The sequence below is a fragment of the Bos indicus x Bos taurus genome, chromosome 29 (assembly GCF_003369695.1).
Source record: "Bos indicus x Bos taurus breed Angus x Brahman F1 hybrid chromosome 29, Bos_hybrid_MaternalHap_v2.0, whole genome shotgun sequence".
Classification (NCBI taxonomy): domain Eukaryota; kingdom Metazoa; phylum Chordata; class Mammalia; order Artiodactyla; family Bovidae; genus Bos; species Bos indicus x Bos taurus.
In genome coordinates this window covers 1,674,244-1,681,802 of record NC_040104.1, presented here as the reverse complement: position 1 = coordinate 1,681,802, position 7,559 = coordinate 1,674,244, and the positions used below count along the sequence as shown (strand labels likewise).

Here is a 7,559-nt window from a genome sequence, read left to right as displayed (position 1 = left end):
CCACCCACTGAACTGGCCCCTAGAAATGTATCTGTTGGCTAAAGAGGGGCGTCTGGGGTGATGAAGCCCTTTGGGGTAAAAGGAGACAGCAGTGGCTCTGGGCTCACAGGCCCCTGTGCCCACCTGGGGGAGGGGAGGAGCCTGTGCAGGACCACACCTGTGGGGCACAACCAGCCCCCACACACACACCCTTGATTTTCTGGCCTCCCTGATCGGGTTGGCAGCTAGGAGAAGTCTTTATTTCTCTCCTTTGGCCAAGTAGACACATGTGACCTTGACCATCCTTCACGCCATCCATTGGGAAACTTGAGCCGCCAAGGCCGCAGGAAACGTGAGCACGCTGGAGAACACGGGCCAGGTGTCAGAGGGAGGAACGCCTGGACGTGGGAGGCCGGGGCAGGAGGACGAGAGAGAAGAGGAGGCTTGTGCGGGGCTGGAGGCCGTGCCAGCTGTCTGCTGGAGGTGAGCCTGGGGAGGAGCCCCACGCCCCCAAGGGGTCTCTGTGCAGCCTGGTCACCGGCTGGCCAACCAGCTGGACCAGCTCCTCAGCACCTCCCAGGGCCTCCTGTCCACACTCCCTCACTGGTGGGGTCCCACCTCTAGCCCCCTGGACGCCCTGCTCCTTGGGAGCAGGTGCTGAAGCACAACCTCAACTCAGGGCCCCAGACTGCCCCCCAGGAACAGGGGCAGCCCCAGGGGTGGAGGAAGGCCCCGTCTGCCTCTTGGGGCTGGTAACCCAGCCTGGGGTCCAAAACCCTGGGCTGGGGGCGGGGGGTGGTCCCTGCCAGGAAGACACATAAGGGAAAATGGAGTCTGGAATCATTTTCTTTGAAAAAAAAAAAAATAAAAGAGAAAACTTGCTTTAAAAGGGGAGAGATTGATGTCCATGGTTTCCTGCACTTGGTCTGGGGCCAATCAGGTGGTTTCAGGAGAAATGGTCCTCTCCTTGCTCTGTTAAATGTGGCCGAACACAGCTACATTTGCAAACCATAGGAGACCCGCGGGCAGCAGAGCCCACGACAGGCTGGGCCACATGCAGGATGGGCCCCGGGGAGGACCAGGGTCAGGGCCAGAAGGCAGCCCTGCAGAGGACCCAGCACCCTCGCCACTCAAGCTGCCCGTCAGCGTGGGGGAGCCAAGAAGCCGGAACGGGGAGGGAGTGCTGGGAGCCCTCACACAGCCCCTTGCCTCCAGGTAGGGCTGGGGAGGCCCTGCTGAGTCCAGGCCTGAGCCTGGCTCCCCCCGCCCCATCTCCCGACCCCGCCAAAGTACAGCCCACCATCTTCCACTGTCCTGGCCCTGCAATGTCCCTCCTCCCCAGAGAGGGGGGCAAGGGCCACGTCTCAGCCAGGGGACCACGGCTCAGGACGGTGACACGTGGGAACCGGGCCCCCACTTGTGGTAGGGGATTGGCCCTCATCCATCCCCATCCCCTGTGATGCTGGCTCTCCAGGCCTGTGCCTCGCCTCCCAAGGAAGCGCTGAGTGCACACGTGCAGACACACTTGAGCTTGCACACGCCTCCACACGTACGGCTTGAGTCTGCACCGACCGGCAGGAACCCCTCCGGCCACGTGTGACTGCGGACATCTTGCCAGATTAAAATGAACTGAGCCACGCCTGGGGGTCCCCAGGCCTGGCAGCACGGACCCAGAACCCCCAAGCATGTAAGAATCTTGCTTGGGGATGAGGTTTGGGTGTCTGTCCCCAGGATGCTCAAGGCGGTGAAGGGTGCTGAGAAATCAAGAACCTGGATCCTGCGTCACGTCCCTTCTCTGCAGGCCCTGTCCAGCCAAGCAGGTCTCCTCTCTGTCTCTGACAGGTGCTGGGCACTTGGAGGAGGCCCAGTCAGGACTGGCCGCCTGGGTGGGAGAGAGGAGGCCGAGATGAACGACGGAGCCTCCCAAGTTTATGGGCACAGGGGTGTGGGGCTGCTCGAGAACTCACAATGGCTGGTTCTCCTCCCTCCTCTGTGTCCAGGAATGCCTGCTGTATCTTGAAGCCGGCACGATGGGACTGTTTACACCAGAGTGATGGGCCAGCACCTCAGTTCAGGCGCCCTGTGGCCACAATCCTGTCTTCACTGAGCGCGTCGGGACCCCGTGTTCTCTGGGAGGCAGTGTTCCTGAAGACCAGAAGCTGGCAGCTCTTCCCAAGAATTTTATTAAAGGGACAGTATTTGCTCCAGGTCAGACAAGGACAGGAGAGCTGACGCCATGGAAGAAGGCCGTCGGCCCTGGGTCAACATCCGAGGGCCAGAGCGCTCCACAGTGGTGGCGCTGGGGGTCCCTTCCACCTGTCACTCCACCACCAGCCCCCAAGACCCCACTGAGAGTCCATCTGCACTCTCTGCACAGAGGAATCGTAATAGGAGGTTCACCATAAAAGGTGTCCTCCCAGGACAGCTTCCATGAGATGGACCAGGTCGGAACCAGCAGGGGTGGGGAGCAAGGCTTAATCCCTGGAGGTCTCCCACCTGCTGGCCTGGGCCCGGCACCCCGCCCCTGTCTCAGCTTGTCAGCTTCTGGGAGCTCAGGGCCACTGCCTTCTGTGCCTGGGGGCTAAGTGAAGGCTGGGGGCCTCCCAGAGTGAAGCTCCTGCAAGCCTGTCCCCGTCCCCACAGCTGATGCTCTGAGTCAGAGGAGGGAGTTGACTCTCGTGGTTGGGGGACATGCCACGTGGAGGGAAGAGGCCTCCGCCCACCTCACTCCCGGGAGGCTGGTCACAGGAGTCCCCGCTGCCCACCTGGGAGCCCTGGGCGAGGGGCAGCCCGTTCCCTCCTCCCTCAGCCCCTTCTGCATCGGTCACTGGCCTGCGATCTCCGGGTCCAGCTGAGCCAGTCTTGGCAAGGGCCGAGCCTGCCGTGGGGAGGCTGGGGGCCGTGGCCGCCCCTGGGCCTGGGGCGTTCGCCCCTCCCAGGCTGCACTGCTGCAGATGTCATTATCACCGGGAGCCGTTTACAGGGGCACTCTGTACACACACACAGGGTTTACAGCCCCTTTTATTGTCATATAAAGGGCAGGGGGAGAAGGCTCCAACCGCAGTGGAACCTCTGCCAGCAAGGCTGGTGTCCTGAGAATCCCAGCCGCTTCGGTCCACGCACCTCGGCCTTGAACCTGAGGGACGGGGGTCACATGGCTGAGCTGCAGGCCAGGCTCCCCGGGGTGCCTTCACCCAAGCTGGGTGGAGAGGAACGAGGGCCCCGAGAGTGCCCTGCGCTTGAGCTTTCGCTGACGCCAGAAGCCCTTAGTCCGGGCTTCCTTCCCAGCACACAGGGCTCCATGCCGCCCAGGCACCCAGATCACAGGGTCTCATCTCCCTGCAACGGCCCTTGCTGGAGCCCCTCAGGTCTCGGGAGGACCCTAACACCCACATCTGGAAGAGAGGTGCGGTAGCAGCCTGGGCCCCCTTACCTCCGCACTAGCCAGCACCCCAGCTCAACAGAAGTCAAGACAGCGGAGAAGAAGGACGTGCACCCAGCGTCTCCTGCAAGAACTCCAAAATCGCAACTCGCTGCTGAACAACCGAGAGGAGGATGTTGGAACCTAAGAAATACCGATACCGCACGTCCAAGACAAAGGAGAAGCCGCAACAGAAGGCTCGGAGGGGCGCAGAATGTGAAAATCAAACCCACGATCCCGGGCCCGCTTGAGGCTGCCACCCCCGTACTTCTGGGCTTGGGGCTGAAGGACAGATGGGGAGGCAGAGACCCAGGCCAAGACAGACCCAGGGCAGAGGGCAGCGGGCCTCCGTGCTGGACTCCGCCTCAGGGACTGGCCCTGGCATCCCTGTGGGCTCCTCTCACTGGAGGCAGCCTGCGGGCTGGGGGCGCCTACCAAGCTGTCCCTTGGGCTGGAGGGCAGAGGCCACCGAGACTCCCTCTGGAAAGATTCCGAGAGGCGGCCGGCCCACAGGCTGAGGAAGACGGGACTGGAGGACGTGCGGGGGCCTCTCCCCTCGGGTCTGTCTCGCACTCGCCAGCACCCCAGATCACCTGTAGTCAAGGCGGCAGAGGAGAAGGACAGGAATCCACCTTCTCCTGCAAGAAGTCCAGCATCACAACTGGCTGCTCAACAACCGAGGGGAGGATGTTGGAACCTACCAAAAACAGACACCCCACGTCCAAGGCAAAGGAGAAGCCGCCACAGGAGGCTCGAGGGGCGCAGCGATGAGAAAATCCAACTCCACACCTACCGGAAAGCGTGGCGTGCTGCAGCCGTGGGGTCGTAGAGTGGAACACAACCTAGCGACTGAATCCCAGCAACAGCACCTCAGGGCAAAGCTGGGGCCGGGGGCCTGAAGCCAAGCGCTTCCCCCGGCCTGTGGCCTCAGAGAGCAATCCTGGAGTCTGACCCCTGGCAGCCATATCCCACAGGAACACCCCGGCCCTGGGGCTGGAGGCTGGAGGCAGGACCAGCCATCTGCACTTCCTCCCCCCCCAGCCCAGTGGAGGACACAGAACCTGACTTTCCCCCAGGCCTTCCCTGGGGCTCAGCCCAGGCCCCACCTCTCCGCAGTCACCCCAGCCCTGGCAGATCCCAGCAGGGAGCCCCAGCATCTCATAGGCTCAGCACCCTGACTTCTCTGAACCCAGGAAACCACAGGGGCTGGGAAATGTGCAGGGGGGTCCCAGTGAATTGGAGGCTAGGGGCCACCTCTGGGTCAGTGGGGAGGAGACGGGAGCTTCCCCTTGGCAGGGGGAGGGGGTGAGGCCTTCACGTCTCACTGGGGCCTTTGGTGGGGACTCCTGGCGGCCCGAGGCCTGGACCAAGCTCCTGGGGGCCGTGGTCCTGGTGCCCACTGTGCCTTGAAGGGGCTGCTGGCCCTTCCGTTGAAGGAGAAAGGATCTGCTCCCTCGGGACAGCAGACGCGTGCATGCCTCCTGAGCCCCCACCCGCCCGTTCCCAGGGAGCTTGAGGCTGTGCTGCCCACAGGGGTCCAGTGGGTGAGGAGCGGGCGGGGTGGGCCGGGGGTGGGGGCTTGTGGATCGGGGCCAGGCCCATGCAAGTGGTGACCACGAATGCCCCCGGGCTCCGGGGCTGGCCTCGATGGACTTCCACAGGCCTTCCCCTCTCAGAGGTGGGGGAGCAGGGTGTGAGACCCTGGCCCGCCCAAGCCCAGCCTCCGGCTCAGCACCAGCTACGGGCTGCAGGCGGGCCACCGACTGCCTTCCCCTCTGGCCTGGGGTCTCCCTGGTGGAGGGGCTGCCTCCCTCGGACTGGGCCCTCTCTGGGCCAGGGGCTGCTTCTCCCACCAGGGAGACCCTTGGAGGGACAGGACAGGTCAAGATTCCAGCCTTTGCCCAGAGGGACCCAGCGAGCAGCCCCCCACCCAGACCAGAGATCCCCGGAGCTAAGGCACGCCCAGCCCCATCACCATGGAAAGGTGGCCTAATCAATAAGGCCCCACGCTGAATAAATCACGTGAGGAGCTTCAGTTCAGTTCAGTTCAGTTGCTCAGTCGTGTCTGACTCTTTGCGACCCCATGAACAGCAGCACGCCAGACCTCCCTGTCCACCACCAACTCCCGGAGTTCACCCAAACTCATGTCCACTGTGTCGGTGATGCCATCCAACCATCTCATCCTCTGTCGTCCCCTTCTCCTCCTACCCTCAATCTTTCCCAGCATCTGAGTCTTTTCAAATGAGTCTGCTCTCCGCATCAGGTGGCCAAAGTATTGGAGTTTCAGCTTCAGCAGCATCAGTCCTTCCAAAGAACACCCAGGACTGATCTCCTTCAGAATGGACTGGTTGGATCTCCTTGCAGTCCAAGGGACTCTCAAGAGTCTTCTCCAACACCTCGGTTCAAAAGCATCAATTCTTCGGCGCTCAGCTTTCTTTATAGTTCAGCTCTCACATCCATACATGACTACTGGAAAAACCATAGCTTTGACTAGACAGACCTTTGTTGGCAAAGTAATGTCTCTGCTTTTTAATATGCTGTCTAGGTTGGTCATAACTTTCCTTCCAAGGAGCAAGCATCCTTTAATTTCATGGCTGAAATCACCATCTGCACTGATTGTGGAGCCCAGAAAAATGAAATCAGCCACTGTTTCCACTGTTTCCCCATCTATTTGCCATGAAGTGATGGGACCGGATGCCATGGTCTTAGTTTTCTGAATGTTGAGGTTAAAGTCAACTTTTTCACTTTCCACTTTCACTTTCATCAAGAGGCTCTTTAGTTCCTCTTCACTTTCTGCCATAACGGTGGTGTCATCTGCATATCTGAGATTATTGATGTTTCTCCCGGCAATCTTGATTCCAGCTTGTGCTTCTTCCAGCCCAGCATCTCTCATGATGTACTCTGCTGCTGCTGCTAAGTCGCTTCAGTCGTGTCCGACTCTGTGAGACCCCACGGACTGCAGCCCACCAGGCTCCTCCGCCAATGGGATTTTCCAGGCAAGAACACTGGAGTGGGTTGCCATTGCCTTCTCCACATATAAGTTAAATAAGCAGGGTGACAATATACAGCCTTGACATACTCCTTTTCCTATTTGGAACCAGGCTGCTGTTCCATGTCCAGTTCTAACTGTTGCTTCCTGACCTGCAAACAGGTTTTCAAGAGGCAGGCCAGGTGGTCTGGTATTCCCATTTCTTTCAGAATTTTCCACAGTTTATTGTGACCCACACAGTCAAAGGCTTTGGCTTAGCATGGTGTTTTTGCAGCAGCTGTAATAATAATATTAATAACAATGCCCCTCAGAAACCTGGCAGAGGCTGGAAGGCGGGTGGGGCGGGGCAGGGGGCCATGCTGGCGTCTCTGGCTGACAGCCTTGGCCCCAGCCTCTGCCCCCCACCAGGCAGCGTCCCCTCCTGCTCGGGGCTTCTGCCCTCTCGCCCCCTGCCCTCAGCTGACCCCCACTGTCCCTTCCCTGTCTCTCTGTCTGAGGCTGAAACCCCTCCACTGTCAGGCTCCTCGTCCACCCTAGAGAGACAAGCAGCACTCAGGTCTACAGGGCACAGGTCCAGGTCGTGTCCTGGGGAGGCTGCCCCTTGCCCACTGCACTCCCCAGACCACCAGAGCCCACCAGAGCCCACTGCTTGGTGCTGGGCAGGGAGGGTCCCGTTGGGTTCCCCAGCTGGCACAGCAGGGCTCATCAGCTGCGTGCAGAGGAGCCCCTGGAAAGCGTGCCCGCACCAGGGCAGAGGGGCCCAGACTCGCGGGCAGGGGGAGCAGGGCTGGGCTCCCGAGGGGCCCGGGCCGCGGGCAGTGACGGGGATCCAGAAAGGCCACCCTGCGTCATCTACTGAGGCTCTGAGCCTCCCCTGTGAGTGAGGTCATGGGGCCTCCAGGTGGCCGGGCTGAGGGGGACCCAGAGCCGAGACGAGCCCTGGCCTTGGAGAGGGGCAGCAGAGGGCAGAGGGGGCCTGCGTCCCACCAGCGTCCTGCACTTGCCTCCCAGAGGGGCTCCGGGGACTGGCAGGACCGAACCCTGGCTTGAGCCTGGCCTTGTGGCCAAAGCTGTTCCCTGGAGCCACAGGCGAGCAGGGTGAGGGGGCCCCTCGCAGGTCTCGCCTTCTCCAAGCTGCAGGCCTCAGCTTGGGCCCGTCTGTGACTTGGC

The 7,559-nt window shown here is 61.3% G+C and overlaps 1 long non-coding RNA gene across 1 annotated transcript; it reads right to left on the bottom strand.

Annotated features, from left to right (window-relative positions):
• Positions 1–205: 205 nt before the first annotated feature.
• Positions 206–4,940, bottom strand: LOC113886491. The gene is made up of 4 exons (XR_003509453.1): positions 4,102–4,940; positions 3,836–3,993; positions 1,947–3,544; positions 206–1,861 (listed from the first exon to the last, which is right to left on the bottom strand). It is a non-coding gene; the product is annotated as an uncharacterized LOC113886491 (long non-coding RNA).
• Positions 4,941–7,559: the final 2,619 nt, after the last annotated feature.